Consider the following 19,443-nt stretch of genomic DNA (forward strand, 5'->3'; position numbering starts at 1 on the left):
TCTACGACCGATAACAGAGAACCTATGAAATAGACCCAGTAGAAGGAGATCACTGCATTCAAATAGGCAATACTCTCCTCACATCCCTCTGACATTCACTGCACGCTGAGAGGAAAACCGGGCTCCAACTTGCTGTGGAGCGCATATCAACGTAGAATCTAGCACAAACTTACTTCACCACCTCCATAGGAGGCAAAGTTTGTAAAACTGAATTGTGGGTGTGGTGAGGGGTGTATTTATAGGCATTTTGAGGTTTGGGAAACTTTGCCCCTCCTGGTAGGAATGTATATCCCATACGTCACTAGCTCATGGACTCTTGCTAATTACATGAAAGAAATATACGTACATGTACATAACACGCATCACCCATCACGCAACCACAAAGCACACATTTAGATTTTATTCAGCACACAATAACAATGTAGCACAATACAACAACACAATGAGGATTTCAGAACTACATAGGCAGGTTAATAATATCATGACGTCATTAGAAGATTCAACCATACACATCACAGATTCACGACTGTACCGCCCCTTTCGGAACTTTAACACTCAATACTACAATACAACATATACGTAAACAACAGTTTGGAACAGCATTATTAAGGCGATTTCAATGGGACAATTAATAAATATTGTCAGATCGCAAATCACTTATATATATAATACTACAGATGACAGCCGGAAGTTCTACAGTATTAGTGCCATTTGAATGGGACGCATACAATATTGACATCTCTGCAATCACTTATATATACAATACTACAGATGACAGCCGGAAGTTATTCAGTATTAGTGCGATTTGAAAGGGACGCATACAATATTGACATCTCGGCAATCACTTATATATACAATACTACAGATGACAGCCGGAAGTTATTCAGTATTAGTGCGATTTGAAAGGGTCGCATACAATATTGACATCTCGGCAATCACTTATATATACAATACTACAGATGACAGCCGGAAGTTATTCAGTATTAGTGCGATTTGAAAGGGACGCGTACAATATTCACATCTCAGCAATCACTTATATATACAATACTACAGATGGCAGACGGGAAGTTCAGAATTATTATTGCGATTTGAAAGGGACGCATACAATATTGACAGCTCGGCAATCACTTATATATACAATACTACAGATGGCAGACGGGAAGTTCGGAATTATTATTGCGATTTGAAAGGGACGCGTACAATATTGACAGCTCGGAAATCACTTATATATACAATACTACAGATGACAGCCGGAAGTTATTCAGCATTAGTGCGATTTTAAAGGGACGCATACAATATTGACAGCTCGGCAATCACTTATATATACAATACTACAGATGGCAGATGGGAAGTTCGGAATTATTATTGCGATTTTAAAGGGACGCATACAATATTGACAGCTCGGAAATCACTTATATATACAATCCTACAGATGGCAGCTGTTACTTTATCGTTTACAAACAATATTGCAGCAACATTGATCGATCACATTCGATGCACATTATACACAACTATGCACTTTCATTCATGTTAGCCTGGACGTGTGCTTGTTACTATAAGATCGCGTTTAAGAAATATTGATTACGCATATGATCAAACATTGCAAACATGCACTGTATGTGTGATATTTGACACTTTCACATTGAGAATCATTGTTTGAAAATAACATTTCAGCAAACAACAAATAAACGCCCACTGTGAAAGCATTCGCGCCGCTCACATACAAACAGGTGAATACAATCAGCAATCATTACAAACTCACTACCATTGGACTAATTGTACTATAAATCCCCCAAACAACATGGCCAATGCATCACTTGTGATCCACATCAGATCAAGTGCTTACCTTGTTACGCTGTTTTGAAAGATGGATGACGATGACATGGTAGACGCTGCTGGTGCTGCTATTGGCGAACTAGCTGTTGGTCGAATCAGGCAGCCTCGGCGGCTCAGACTGAGACGAAGGGGTCATCTGGTTCGAGGTCCTCGTGTCTACAGGGTGAGACCCACCTTGGAAAACATGAGCGACTTTATCTTTATTTATAAGTATCGGCTCGATCGCAAACAGCTCATTGGCCTTTACGATCTTCTTAAACCTCATTTGGAGCCACGTATAAGAATAAGGACTGCTGTTCCCGCCATGAGTAGGATGCTAAGCTGTCTATACGTCCTGGCCTCCGGGAGTTTTCAATCCGGAGAACTGTACATGCATGGCCTGGCTCAAGGTACATTCTCTGGGGTGTTTGATAACTTTCTGGACGCCATGGTACGTATCAGTAAGCAATACATAGGATTCCCACAGAATGATGGTGATTGGAGGCGCCTGAAGCGGGAATTCTTTGATATTGCTCAAATGCCCAATGTCTTGGGAGCCATAGATTGTACCCACATTGCGCTGCGTGCTCCAATTGATGACTCGCCCTTCAGAAATCGCAAACATTTTCATAGCCTCAACGTGCAGTATGTTTGTGACGCACGGATGAGGATTATGCATGTGTGTGCGAATTTTGGAGGGGCTTGTCATGATGCCCGCATCCTCTCTCTGTCGTCCCTGTGGAGACAGTTTGAGGAAAGACAAATGCCCCCTGGTTATCTCGTTGGTGAGTATTTGTGCACAACATGGTTAATTATTTTGCCAATTTCCACACAGTTTTAAAATGTTAGCGTAATGTTCAGCTATAGGATGCAATTTAACCATATATTTTCCCCCCGCTAATGTCTACTTTTAGTTCAATGCAGATATGTAGCATGTCTTACCTTAAATGCTCAGATAGAGAATGTAATGTAACCATGTAGTTAGCATTTTACACAAGGCTTGATTTAGGAGAAATACGCATATGTAGCATGTCTTAGCTGAAATGTGAAGATATTAGCTAATGCAATTTAACCATGTCATTGTCTCTTTCCGCAAATGTCTTTTAGTTCAATGCAGATATGTAGCATGTCTTACCTTAAATGCTCAGATAGAGAATGTAATGTAACCATGTAGTTAGCATTTTACACAAGGCTTGATTTAGGAGAAATACGCATATGTAGCATGTCTTAGCTGAAATGGGAAGATATTAGCTAATGCAATTTAACCATGTCATTGTCTCTTTCCGCAAATGTCTTTTAGTTCAATGCAGATATGTAGCATGTCTTACCTTAAATGCTCAGATAGAGAATGTAATGTAACCATGTAGTTAGCATTTTACACAAGGCTTGATTTAGGAGAAATACGCATATGTAGCATGTCTTAGCTGAAATGGGAAGATATTAGCTAATGCAATTTAACCATGTCATTGTCTCTCCCCGCAAATGTCTTTTAGTTCAATGCAGATATGTAGCATGTCTTACCTTAAATGCTCAGATAGAGAATGTAATGTAACCATGTAGTTAGCATTTTACACAAGGCTTGATTTAGGAGAAATACGCATATGTAGCATGTCTTAGCTGAAATGTGAAGATATTAGCTAATGCAATTTAACCATGTCATTGTCTCTTTCCGCAAATGTCTTTTAGTTCAATGCAGATATGTAGCATGTCTTACCTTAAATGCTCAGATAGAGAATGTAATGTAACCATGTAGTTAGCATTTTACACAAGGCTTGATTTAGGAGAAATACGCATATGTAGCATGTCTTAGCTGAAATGGGAAGATATTAGCTAATGCAATTTAACCATGTCATTGTCTCTTTCCGCAAATGTCTTTTAGTTCAATGCAGATATGTAGCATGTCTTACCTTAAATGCTCAGATAGAGAATGTAATGTAACCATGTAGTTAGCATTTTACACAAGGCTTGATTTAGGAGAAATACGCATATGTAGCATGTCTTAGCTGAAATGGGAAGATATTAGCTAATGCAATTTAACCATGTCATTGTCTCTTTCCGCAAATGTCTTTTAGTTCAATGCAGATATGTAGCATGTCTTACCTTAAATGCTCAGATAGAGAATGTAATGTAACCATGTAGTTAGCATTTTACACAAGGCTTGATTTAGGAGAAATACGCATATGTAGCATGTCTTAGCTGAAATGGGAAGATATTAGCTAATGCAATTTAACCATGTCATTGTCTCTCCCCGCAAATGTCTTTTAGTTCAATGCAGATATGTAGCATGTCTTACCTTAAATGCTCAGATAGAGAATGTAATGTAACCATGTAGTTAGCATTTTACACAAGGCTTGATTTAGGAGAAATACGCATATGTAGCATGTCTTAGCTGAAATGTGAAGATATTAGCTAATGCAATTTAACCATGTCATTGTCTCTTTCCGCAAATGTCTTTTAGTTCAATGCAGATATGTAGCATGTCTTACCTTAAATGCTCAGATAGAGAATGTAATGTAACCATGTAGTTAGCATTTTACACAAGGCTTGATTTAGGAGAAATACGCATATGTAGCATGTCTTAGCTGAAATGGGAAGATATTAGCTAATGCAATTTAACCATGTCATTGTCTCTTTCCGCAAATGTCTTTTAGTTCAATGCAGATATGTAGCATGTCTTACCTTAAATGCTCAGATAGAGAATGTAATGTAACCATGTAGTTAGCATTTTACACAAGGCTTGATTTAGGAGAAATACGCATATGTAGCATGTCTTAGCTGAAATGGGAAGATATTAGCTAATGCAATTTAACCATGTCATTGTCTCTTTCCGCTAATGTCTTTTAGTTCAATGCAGATATGTAGCATGTCTTACCTTAAATGCTCAGATAGAGAATGTAATGTAACCATGTAGTTAGCATTTTACACAAGGCTTTATTTAGGAGAAATACGCATATGTAGCATGTCTTAGCTGAAATGGGAAGATATTAGCTAATGCAATTTAACCATGTCATTGTCTCTTTCCGCTAATGTCTTTTAGTTCAATGCAGATATGTAGCATGTCTTACCTTAAATGCTCAGATAGAGAATGTAATGTAACCATGTAGTTAGCATTTTACACAAGGCTTGATTTAGGAGAAATACGCATATGTAGCATGTCTTAGCTGAAATGGGAAGATATTAGCTAATGCAATTTAACCATGTCATTGTCTCTCCCCGCAAATGTCTTTTAGTTCAATGCAGATATGTAGCATGTCTTACCTTAAATGCTCAGATAGAGAATGTAATGTAACCATGTAGTTATCATTTTACACAAGGCTTGATTTAGGAGAAATACGCATATGTAGCATGTCTTAGCTGAAATGGGAAGATATTAGCTAATGCAATTTAACCATGTCATTGTCTCTTTCCGCAAATGTCTTTTAGTTCAATGCAGATATGTAGCATGTCTTACCTTAAATGCTCAGATAGAGAATGTAATGTAACCATGTAGTTAGCATTTTACACAAGGCTTGATTTAGGAGAAATACGCATATGTAGCATGTCTTAGCTGAAATGGGAAGATATTAGCTAATGCAATTTAACCATGTCATTGTCTCTTTCCGCAAATGTCTTTTAGTTCAATGCAGATATGTAGCATGTCTTACCTTAAATGCTCAGATAGAGAATGTAATGTAACCATGTAGTTAGCATTTTACACAAGGCTTGATTTAGGAGAAATACGCATATGTAGCATGTCTTAGCTGAAATGGGAAGATATTAGCTAATGCAATTTAACCATGTCATTGTCTCTTTCCGCAAATGTCTTTTAGTTCAATGCAGATATGTAGCATGTCTTACCTTAAATGCTCAGATAGAGAATGTAATGTAACCATGTAGTTAGCATTTTACACAAGGCTTGATTTAGGAGAAATACGCATATGTAGCATGTCTTAGCTGAAATGGGAAGATATTAGCTAATGCAATTTAACCATGTCATTGTCTCTTTCCGCAAATGTCTTTTAGTTCAATGCAGATATGTAGCATGTCTTACCTTAAATGCTCAGATAGAGAATGTAATGTAACCATGTAGTTAGCATTTTACACCAGGCTTGATTTAGGAGAAATACGCATATGTAGCATGTCTTAGCTGAAATGGGAAGATATTAGCTAATGCAATTTAACCATGTCATTGTCTCTTTCCGCAAATGTCTTTTAGTTCAATGCAGATATGTAGCATGTCTTACCTTAAATGCTCAGATAGAGAATGTAATGTAACCATGTAGTTAGCATTTTACACAAGGCTTGATTTAGGAGAAATACGCATATGTAGCATGTCTTAGCTGAAATGGGAAGATATTAGCTAATGCAATTTAACCATGTCATTGTCTCTTTCCGCTAATGTCTTTTAGTTCAATGCAGATATGTAGCATGTCTTACCTTAAATGCTCAGATAGAGAATGTAATGTAACCATGTAGTTAGCATTTTACACAAGGCTTGATTTAGGAGAAATACGCATATGTAGCATGTCTTAGCTGAAATGGGAAGATATTAGCTAATGCAATTTAACCATGTCATTGTCTCTCCCCGCAAATGTCTTTTAGTTCAATGCAGATATGTAGCATGTCTTACCTTAAATGCTCAGATAGAGAATGTAATGTAACCATGTAGTTAGCATTTTACACAAGGCTTGATTTAGGAGAAATACGCATATGTAGCATGTCTTAGCTGAAATGGGAAGATATTAGCTAATGCAATTTAACCATGTCATTGTCTCTTTCCGCAAATGTCTTTTAGTTCAATGCAGATATGTAGCATGTCTTACCTTAAATGCTCAGATAGAGAATGTAATGTAACCATGTAGTTAGCATTTTACACAAGGCTTGATTTAGGAGAAATACGCATATGTAGCATGTCTTAGCTGAAATGGGAAGATATTAGCTAATGCAATTTAACCATGTCATTGTCTCTTTCCGCAAATGTCTTTTAGTTCAATGCAGATATGTAGCATGTCTTACCTTAAATGCTCAGATAGAGAATGTAATGTAACCATGTAGTTAGCATTTTACACAAGGCTTGATTTAGGAGAAATACGCATATGTAGCATGTCTTAGCTGAAATGGGAAGATATTAGCTAATGCAATTTAACCATGTCATTGTCTCTTTCCGCAAATGTCTTTTAGTTCAATGCAGATATGTAGCATGTCTTACCTTAAATGCTCAGATAGAGAATGTAATGTAACCATGTAGTTAGCATTTTACACAAGGCTTGATTTAGGAGAAATACGCATATGTAGCATGTCTTAGCTGAAATGGGAAGATATTAGCTAATGCAATTTAACCATGTCATTGTCTCTTTCCGCAAATGTCTTTTAGTTCAATGCAGATATGTAGCATGTCTTACCTTAAATGCTCAGATAGAGAATGTAATGTAACCATGTAGTTAGCATTTTACACAAGGCTTGATTTAGGAGAAATATGCATATGTAGCATGTCTTAGCTGAAATGGGAAGATATTAGCTAATGCAATTTAACCATGTCATTGTCTCTTTCCGCAAATGTCTTTTAGTTCAATGCAGATATGTAGCATGTCTTACCTTAAATGCTCAGATAGAGAATGTAATGTAACCATGTAGTTAGCATTTTACACAAGGCTTGATTTAGGAGAAATACGCATATGTAGCATGTCTTAGCTGAAATGGGAAGATAGAGAATAATATTGAACTAGATATTTGAAAGTTAAAATAAACATTTGTTAATGGATTATCGTGTACAAAACTTTTTATTGTACTACAAATACTATTTTGAGGATTCTGTTTGAATTATGTTCTGTTCATAATTTATAGGTGATTCTGGGTACATGAGCCGGCCTTGGTTCATTACCCCCTTGCGTAGCCCGACTGATGTGTCTGAGGAGCGCTACAATAGGGCTCATAAGAGAACCAGGGCGGTGGTTGAACGGATGTTCGGGCTCCTGAAGATGAGGTTCAGGTGCCTGGACAGGTCGGGAGGAGCCCTCCAGTACAACCCAAAGAAGGTGGCTAAGATCGTTGTAGCCTGTAGCGTCCTGCATAATATTGCACAGCGGGCTGGGATGCTGCAGGCCGTCCGGCCGGACAGAAACCTCCTCAGAGATGAGGAGGATGATCCTGTTCTAGAGGGGCCATTCCGGGACGAGGGGCTCAATGTCAGAGCAGACATCATCAACCGCAACTTTAGACGGTAAAGAATAGAAGTTAGACTGGAGTATTATCAATAGATGTGAACTGTAGGGAAATGACAAGTAGAGAATTGTGCAAACATGTTAGGATTGTTCATCAAATGCTAAAAATGTGTTTAATTTATTAATATAGGTGATGCTCTGGCCATTGGGTCCTGTAGCGAGTCTTTGCCACCTGGTTTTTAAAGAGGACATCAGCTGGTAAGTATAAATGTTTGGACTGTTGCTGGCATGAATTGTACACAAATACATCATATGGCATACATTTTCTAAACTAGTATTTAGTTTACACATTACTTAAAATGAAAATACTCAGAAAGGGATCCTCTAGCATGACTATGGTTCAATGTCACACATTAGAGGTTTGTTCTGCTCAATATGACTCATCTTCACACTTGATAGAACATAACACAAGATGCTACACAGTAAGCTAGTGACAGAAATTTCTTATGAAATGGTGGGTGGGAGAGGGCTAGAGAAATGATTCACACACTTGTAGTAATTTTGAATAAACCTTTTATGCCATTAGGGAGCTGACTTAATCTAAAGACTGAAAGGGAAGAATTAGAAGCCTGACAGTGAAGATTGCCCAGACTGACAGTGGAAAAAGCCAAGATTGAAATTGAAGTATACCAATGGGATCATGTCTGGCATTATCTTTCAAATTTGCTGACCTTGAAAAGCATACAAAGACATGTTCACATGGTAAGTGCCAACTATTTAATAGAATAAGGCTGTTGAGGCATCCTATTGGAGACACTTAGATGATTTTAAAAATTTTAGATGGTATTTCACAGTCCTCTATTTTTTAAATGATGAATAAGACACCTATTGAAGATCAACTTTTTACCCCTGAATTGACTTTCAAATACCATGCATTATCCAGGTTGGTGTACCAATGCATGCTAGTTAAGAATCACAGGAAGAATGTTGAATATTAGTAGCTTCCATACATTAGTCATATTTAGTTCTTAATTAGATATTTAGGGATCACAATCAGACACTTAGATGAATTTCTAATTTTTAGATGGGATTTCAGTCCTCTATTTTTGAAATGATGAATAAGACACCTATTGAAGATCAACTGTTTACCCCTGAATTGACTTTCAAAGACCATGCATTATCCAGGTTGGTGTACCAATGCATGCTAGTTAAGAATCACAGGAAGAATGTTGATTATTGGTAGCTTACATACATTAGTCATACATATTTCATCATTAGATATTTAGGGATCACAATCATAAAAAGGAATACATATTATAGTTGATATAGAGGTATTTGAATGAACATGAAATATGACATTTATGTTCAACATATATATTATTGAAATGTGATATACATTTTTATGTATAATTCGAAAATCAGATTTTTTTTTTTATTTTATTACACAATATTTTTTTTTTTTTAAATATAATTAATAAATATCTTTAAAAAATGTTGAACAAAGTTAGAGCATAGACACAAGATGATTGTAAATGTATTTTATGAATCTTTGACTACGTGTGTATTAACTTTTGTAAAAAAAAAATTTACATTTCAGATTGGCATCTGATGACTTCCAGGAATATTTTTTTATTTTTGGTTCAGAAACTATTAAATTTTAAAATGGTAATAATAAACATTTTAGTATTAAATACACTCTTTGGAACAGATTATAATAAATATCCATATAATCTGTCAATAAAAATAAATTTGACTCCCATGACTGGTAGTTGTCTATTTGACAAGCACATGTATAAGATCAAATAATGCATTAATTGTGGAAAATCCACTGATTCAGAGAATATTACATTAAACTATCTTTTTTAACATTCATTGGGGAGTGAGATCCATCGATGCTTTTCTTTTGAAATTCTTAGATGTTAAAATAATTTCGGATATGTAGTCAATTTCTCAAAAATTAATTTTTTTCACTTTTAAGAAGGGGAAGTGGTTCAATTACATTAAAGTGACAGTGTTGTTGAATGTAAAATTAATTTTATAAGATCTTGTATCTTCCTTAGGTATCTCAAAACATTATTTGCTAAATTATTTTAATTTTTACATTTATAAATGGTAGGTCATTTAACTTTATATTTTTCACAAGCTAGTTATTGGATGGCAGGTTAATCGATTTGATTTTCTAGTGGAGTCATTTAACTATAGTTAATAATATTATGTAGTTTTTAAAATCTTACCTCTTGGGTTAGACATCACATATCTATATATAATTTTCATTCCCCTTTAGTTTATTTTGACAATGTTAAATCAACATTACAAATGTTTTGGTCCTTAAAGGGACATTCACAAAGTATATTGTGTATTGATTTTTAAATAATTCATAAAAGAATTTAAACATATTTAGAAAGTACTATAGAATTACATTCAGTCTTTAAATATACTTTGTAAAAAAAAATCAATGCACATATCTTAGTCAATTACATAAGGTATCTATGTGCAACCAACAATCAGCATCAAAATAGCCTATGTAGATATGTATTTAATCCAAAAATATATATAATTACAATCTAATGATTGAATACCAAAACATATTAAGTTGTTAAAATATTATAATCTTATCCAAAATGCATACATAACATATAGCTTAATGTCCCTCTAAGCTGAAGACTCCGAAATACCTCCTTTACAATATATATTTCAGTCAGTGTGTAAAACAATCCAGAAGTTAATCTAAATTTTATATACTCATATGTTATACTAATTTATCAAAAGGAAGGTGCCTAGGTTTCTGATATTTCAAGAATTATTGTGAAATGTTTATTTAAAGGGACATGAACTAAAAATATACTTAAAGGGAGACAGTTAAAAAATTAATGATTTATACATTCTGAATGAGTATTCTATTTTAAGCAACTTTAAAAATTGTCTCATATTATGAATGCTCCTTGTGATGTTGCTATCATTACTTTAAAAATAAGGCATTAAATAGATAATTTATTAGCTTCAGTACTCTGGACTGAACTTGGTTTTTTGTGGTGGATTAATTTATACAACAATCATCAAGGACAACCCAGGTTTTTTGAAACAATTGTCCGTAATCTCAAATATCATTATTGATTTGCAAAGAAAGATAACAAGATAATTGTTAACATTTGAGAATCGGATTAAATTATAACGTTGATTAACATTTCATGCTCAATCTGAATCAGCAACGCTAAATTTGTTTGGACAGTGTCCCTTTAAGAGATTTAAAGAGTGTATTTACTTCTCTTCCTATCTTGACATACTTTGCTTGAAAAGCATATCGAGATCGGCTCAGTAGATGAAGATTGGTGGATGCACATAGATGCCTTATGTGATTGTCTCAACCATGTGCATTTAAATTTCTTCTGTTGAGGATATCTAAATACTAAGATAAATTGATTTACATTTTAAAGTCTAAACAATCTTCTATCTCTACAGATCATTTGATAAAATTGTTTGTTTGTAATGTCTATTTAAAAATAAAGACGCCATTGCACAATAACATATATGAGCACTTCAGACAAATACAAGCTCGAGGTTTATTTACTAATAACAAACAAACCTGTAGTTTAACATTTATAAACAGATTATCCAAGTGAATGACCTTATAACCTGAATTTGAACATTCAGAAATATTGCGTGGGAAACGCATCTTGAAACACCAGATTAGCATCTTTAAACATTAAAGTCTAATGTCACGCAATAGCACACAATCAATGTGCATTATGAAATACATTTAATAGAGCAATATCAATACTTCACAATAAGTCAATAAATGGATTTTATGAACAATAAAGACATACAATATTAAATGTGTATTTGTATTAAAGAAACAGACCGTTATTAAACCGAGAAATGTCTACAACATTAATAATGTGACAGTATTAGATGTTAAATAGAATTTAATCATTAATATTTAACGGATCACGGATATTAAATCTGCGTCACACATATCCGCATGACAGGCCCATGAGTTACAAATAAGTCTACATGAAAAATGAAGTTACAGCACCACCATGAGGTATGTGTAAGGAAGTTACTAAGATATGAAACATTAAGGAACGGCCAATCAGAGTTCATCACACAAACACAACTTGAGTCAGGATGGTCTCACAGACATTCTAACAATATTTCAAACTTTTATCCAATCAGATGTACAGATAACTTGTCCCATGGTGCATCTCATGTTTACTTCACCATATAAAAGTCCATTACACGTTGCCATCTTTGTCAGTTCTCTAATGCCTGCAGGCAGTTTATATTATTATTATAATATATTTATTGGACAACCCAGCAGGCATGTCAGCTCCCAGGTTCACCAAGGAGGAGAGCGCTGCACTGGTCCACGCCGTCAAGGACTTTTATCCCCAGCTGTTTGGGAACAAGAGGAGGTTGACAGATGCGCCTGTTAAGAAGGCCCTCTGGGAGTCTATCACCAATGCGGTTAGATTGGTGTGTGACGTCCAGAGGACCCAGGATCAGATCATGAGGAGATTCGGAGATATGAGGTTGCGGTTAACCAAAAAAGTCAACCTCATAAGGGACTGGGTACAAGCCCGTAAAAGAGGTGGCAAAAGAGAGGCCCCGCGGAAACTGTACCTACTCCCTTATGAGGTGACTTTATGCGAGCTCCTCAATCTCCGGGTCCCCAAAAGATTCAGATCCTCGCCATCCTCGGCCTCCTCTTCTTCCCTCCCAGCTGCGGGATCTGAAAGTCCTGACGCGGGGGCCAGGGCAGCTGCTTCTCCGTCCGGTGGCCTGGGAGGAGATGGAGAATCTGAACCAGGTAATTATCCAACTTCATATAATATCTTTTTTTTTTTTTTTAATCAATAAATGTGTATATAGTCAGATACTAAACCTATACAGATCTCACAACATACACTACATATGATGTTTAGATATCTGATTTTAGATTAGTGACACATGAAATAGGAATGATGTGTCTTGCGCTCTACAGAATATGCGTCACAGAGCGAAAATGGAATTGCGCATACACGTTAACATGGCTTTGCTGTAAGTGGCATTGCTTTATACATGTTGGTCAAATGACGGATGCGTAATTCCGCTTTGAATCATTGCGCAATGATCACGAAAATGGAATTGCGCATACACGTTAACATGGCTTTGCTATAAGTGGCATTGCTTTATACATGTTGGTCAAATGACGGATGCGTAATTCCGCTTTGAATCATTGCGCAATGATCGCGAAAATGGAATTGCGCATACACGTTAACATGGCTTTGCTGTAAGTGGCATTGCTTTATACATGTTGGTCAAATGACGGATGCGTAATTCCGCTTTGAATCATTGCGCAATGATCGCGAAAATGGAATTGCGCATACACGTTAACATGGCTTTGCTGTAAGTGGCATTGCTTTATACATGTTGGTCAAATGACGGATGCGTAATTCCGCTTTGAATCATTGCGCAATGATCGCGAAAATGGAATTGCGCATACACGTTAACATGGCTTTGCTGTAAGTGGCATTGCTTTATACATGTTGGTCAAAATGAAATGTGAATTATTATATATGTGAAGAATACAGTATTCTTATTTTCAATATTATACATAATAAAAAAAGAAGAATCCAAATAAATTATAACATATGCACATCAATTGATGAGAATGAAATAACACCAAAAAATAATTAAAGCTACAGTAAACAACACAACTGATTGAAAATAAGAGTACAGGATATATTTATCATGAATTGAATTGAGGAAACAATTAACTCATGGGACTACCAAAGGATTAATAGTTTTAAATTGATTTGCTAATAATGTAAAGATTTTAAACATGGCATGATTTGTATTAATGATATGCAATCCTCATTTAATATATTACAGATATGGATGTTGCTGCTGGATCCTTAAGGCAGGGCTTGTCACAGTATGGTATGTCTCATTTTAATTGACATTTGTCTTAGAAACATGGACAGAACATTACATACTAAATACACATTGTTCAATATTTATATGTAATGTCCCTTTAATAGATGAAAATTAAATAATTCTTCGGATATCCTTAAATAACATATTAGATTTGAATTGCATGCTCAATCCCATTCATTACATCAACATATGGAGTAGAGAATTCATTAACACCAACATTGTCAAATCAATATAATTTTATATTAAAGGGATACTGATCTACAATTATTAATGTTGTCATTCAGATAGAGTATGCAATATTAATAAACATTTAAATATAATACTATCATCATATGTGAAATATTCGATTGCTAAATGTATTTTAAAATCAAGAATGTACGTTTATCTGCATCTCAATTTTGGTTGAAAAACCTGGGTTTTTATTGATGATTGGTGGATACCTTCAACAAACAATATTTATTGTATACAATATTGCTTATCTGCCTTTAAGATTAAAATGTAGCAACATTCAAATTATAATAGGAGTCAATGTTAAATCATTTTGAACAGTTTGAACAGAGAAATCAATGATTTAAATTAATCATGTCAGTGTCCCTTTAATAAACAATAGATTCATTCATCTTTACATTCTTTGGATTAAACAATATTGATATATAATTCACATATTCACTGTTGGAGTTACTTTATAGATATCAGCATACTCTAACAGCACCATGATTACATATTTGTACTAATCAATTTGGTTTTGTATTGTGATAAATATGTGTTGTGTCCTAAACAAGATTACTGTACATTGCACAAATGGCTCGATGTGCCACATGTGTTTGTTTAGATTTGTCAACAGCTGCTCTTCAAAATGTGGTTTGTGTGTATTCTTTTAAGAACATTGATCAATGGGTATATTTAGATATGCAATAGCATCGTATGAGATGAGTTTGATGTCTAATATAGTCTGAAATTAAACATATGTTCAATACATCATTTTTAACAGAATCCCCTTGATTCAATCAAGCATTTTCTGGTTTAATGACTGCTCTATTCTTCACATTTTCAAGTTGATTAATCTTAAAATTCGATACAGATGTGATTTAGTGATATCCCAAATGTGTTTCCTAATATATATCTATATCATTCATAGAGAGAGTTGGTGTGGTGAGCCCACAGGAATCCAGCAGTGACATAGAGCCGCCTTTGCGGTCTCCTGGTAAGTCCATTGACTCATTTATATGTCATTGAAGGTGTATTGGTAATCAATATTATGAGCATGATTCTGATGAAGCATAACATTTGAAACAAACATATAATTTTCTCTTCTGATTATATATTAATTTTCTTTTAATATTGAAAGATTAATAATTAAAACTTTATTAGTCTACACATTTGTTATTCAGAAGATGTATAGCATATGTTTGTTTCCATGTTCATTTTTGACAACAGTCATCAAGTGATACACACATGAGAAATCTTAAATGTTCTATGTACTATGCTTTTATGATTTTTAAATTAATGCAAACAATACATCGAAAATATGAATCATTGAGAATAACAAATCTAATGTAATTTGTATGCTCCATCAAAATGATGTAAATCATAACTTTGGGTGTGTATATCTTTAATGCAACATTGATGTGTGTCTTTGAACAACAGTAACATATGTTATAATATCTGTTCTTAACGTGTACACAACATGTTATGTTTTACAGAGATTGATTTAACATATGTGACGGAGGAGGAAGAGGCTGCCTTGGAGTCTAATGGTATGTGAAATATATCTATCATATTTCCAACATGTTGCTTTATTTGAAATCATTTCATTGAAGACATTCAAAGTCTACAGCTTTTGCACTTTAAAAAGGAATATTATTTGTCTGTTCAAATACACTACTGCCCCCTTTCTATATCAGGCAGCATGAATTTTTTTTTTTTTTTTTAAATGTATAATTCATGCCATCATTATGTCACATGCATATTCCAGGCCAAAACACAATAATAATGTTATAATTGTACAGACAGTAATTGATATTCATCTGAGTGCCTATATGCATACCATATCCTCATTTCATAATTGTTTACAAATTCAAACACACTTCTAAGTATATAGAAAACATAATCAATTTGAAATGCGTTGATTTGATTTCATGATGTATGAGATGTTAATATATATTTATTAAATTTTCAGATGGATCCACCACTTCTGGTCATCTGGTTTCCGCCCCTGCCCAGTCCCCTGACCAGTCACAGACCCCTGCCCATGCCCAGACCCCTGCCCAGACCCCTGCCCATGCCCAGACCCCTGCCCATGCCCAGACCCAGACCCCTGCCCATGCCCAGACCACTGCCCATGCCCAGACTCATGCCCATGCCCAGACCCCTGCCGGCCCTTCCCATTTATCATTTCCTGCCCCTCCCAAAAAACACCCCTACAACCCCCTTCACTGCTCTCCCCGTATTATGGCCCGTACAGCTGCCCAGACCCCAAATCCCCACTCCCCAGCTGTACGGCCTACCCCGGAGCATCAGCTCATCCCTCCCCAAGCCAATCCCATCTCTCCCCAAGCCAATCCCATCCCTCCCCCCTGTCTCAACCTTCATTGTCCTGAGTGTCGGATTGTCCTTCCCAGGCACAGCTGTAAGTATCATTCAAAATCAACATTATAAGATACTTAAAGGTACACTGAAGGAAAATATTTTCTATTGTGATTCAAATAGAGCATGCAATGTTAATCAAATTTATAATTTACTACTCTTATGAATTATTCTTCATTCTCTTGATATCTTTATTGAAACAAAGAAATGCCTATAATTATTTTAAAAAATAAAATAATTGTGGACATCATTTCTTTATTGTTGGATGAATGTATCCATCAACCAGCAGGGACAAACAAAGTTGATAAACAAATATGGCCTGCCCTAAAAACCGACATTCTTGCATTCAAAATCTAGCTATAGAATTCAAACATTTAAAGAATATGTGTAATTTTTAAATATTTGTAATGTCATACTCTATCTGAATCAGTCAATTAAATATTTAGGTTCAGTGTCCCTTTAATTGGATATCACTACATATACCAATCACCACTACTTGGATCCAACAATTAATGTACAAATGTTTATACATTATCTCTTGTCTAACCCAGTGGGAATGTAATTTCTTCAGGTTGCTATGTTTACACAGCTTGTCCTCAATGCCAAAATGTTTAAGGATAGGTGTGCCTACCACAGTATAATTAAAATATTTAAATTGCTAATGTAAGTACAATGTAAATCCTTTAACAAGATTTTATACACTCAAGCTGTATAAGTGGATCATCTAAAACCAATTAAAGGGGACAACATGTTTGAGTAAACTGTCCCTTTAATGATTTCGGTCTGTCTGAATAACATAATTCATGTGTAAAGAATAAATTTAAACTAATTGATGTAAAGAATGATTTGTCTTTATGATGACAATGTATCTTTTCTATTTTTTTCGTCTGTTGTGTAATTATCATTAATATTTAATTTATTCTTTATTTTAGGCTGTGACTCAGCATGGCTCATGCTAGAAGGTATAGCAAGAGTAGAGCAGGCCGTGTTGAGGAACGCAGCTGTCCTGAGAGGGATGAACGACACCATGCAGGCCCAGCTCTGGGTTCAGGACTTGACTCTGCGTGAAATTATGCGATTAAGTTCAAGGCCTGAATCTGGAGCTTGACATGCACAGGACGATGAAGAGGATGACCAGTAAGTGGAGGATCTGGAGATGCTCCAAGGTGGCAGATAAGAATCCTCCGTCCACATGTTGATGTTTTTTTTTATTGTTGCCATTTGGCCTTTTTAAAAGTTTATTGTTGTGCCTGTTGCACTCTTTTACCTTGTCATATGTCTCCAATGGGGCTATGGTGGCCCTTGGCAACTCTCTTCATGGACTGTGATGCACTGTGTTACCTTGTCATATGTCTCCAATGGGGCTATGGTGGCCCTTGGCAACTCTCTTCATGGACTGTGATGCACTGTGTTACCTTGTCATATGTCTCCAATGGGGCTATGGTGGCCCTTGGCAACTCTCTTCATGGACTGTGATGCACTGTGTTACCTTGTCATATGTCTCCAATGGGGCTATGGTGGCCCTTGGTAACTCTCTTCATGGACTGTGATGCACTCTTTTACCTTGTCATATGTCTCCAATGGGGCTATGGTGGCCCTGGGCAACTCTCTTCATGGACTGTGATGCACTGTGTTACCTTGTCATATGTCTCCAATGGGGCTATGGTGGCCCTTGGCAACTCTCTTCATGGACTGTGATGCACTCTGTTACCTTGTCATATGTCTCCAATGGGGCTATGGTGGCCCTTGGTAACTCTCTTCATGGACTGTGATGCACTGTGTTACCTTGTCATATGTCTCCAATGGGGCTATGGTGGCCCTTGGTAACTCTCTTCATGGACTGTGATGCACTCTTTTACCTTGTCATATGTCTCCAATGGGGCTATGGTGGCCCTTGGCAACTCTCTTCATGGACTGTGATGCACTGTGTTACCTTGTCATATGTCTCCAATGGGGCTATGGTGGCCCTTGGAAACTCTCTTCATGGACTGTGATGCACTCTGTTACCTTGTCATATGTCTCCAATGGGGCTATGGTGGCCCTTGGTAACTCTCTTCATGGACTGTGATGCACTGTGTTACCTTGTCATATGTCTCCAATGGGGCTATGGTGGCCCTTGGTAACTCTCTTCATGGACTGTGATGCACTCTTTTACCTTGTCATATGTCTCCAATGGGGCTATGGTGGCCCTTGGCAACTCTCTTCATGGACTGTGATGCACTGTGTTACCTTGTCATATGTCTCCAATGGGGCTATGGTGGCCCTTGGCAACTCTCTTCGTGGACTGTGATGCACTCTGTTACCTTGTCATATGGCTCAAATATTCCTTATTTTTACAAGATTATTTCTAAACGTTGTTGATGTTTTCTTACATACTAATAAAAGACATGTAATTGCACGATTCTTTGTCCTCATTCTTCATGTTATTTTTTTAAAGCTCTAGTTTTTCTTGTTGATCCTTAAAGGGACCTACCAAAAATATTTTTTTATAAAAAATCATATATGTAAGACAATTGTAAATGACTTTAAGATTAACATCTCCAATGTAATCTTATTATTTGTCTTTATATATTTTTCTCTTAGCTTTATCATTGCATGATTATGATTAGCATAGTAATTGTTTTATATATGTATATATAGATTGTTATTTGTGTATATATGTATATTTCAATTTTCACATCCATGTGTGTATTTAGAAACTCTGCATGAATCGATGCACCTTTAACAAATGATCTGAGGATTGATACAATGATATAATCCCTGTAAAGTGTTCATTTTATTGAAATAGTATTGTCTATGTGTATCCTCTTTTTAAAAACAAAATGGGATGGTGAGCACAATTGTTAATGAATGTATTTCCATTTCTAAAGCGTTTTTGTCCTTTTTACATGAACAAGGACATAAAATCTTATTAATAAACAATCTTATTGTAATGTTGACAGCACATGTATTTCATTTTCTATTCTATCTTATTGTAAAAGTGTAA

This window comes from Bombina bombina, chromosome 7, assembly GCF_027579735.1.
Source record: "Bombina bombina isolate aBomBom1 chromosome 7, aBomBom1.pri, whole genome shotgun sequence".
Classification (NCBI taxonomy): domain Eukaryota; kingdom Metazoa; phylum Chordata; class Amphibia; order Anura; family Bombinatoridae; genus Bombina; species Bombina bombina.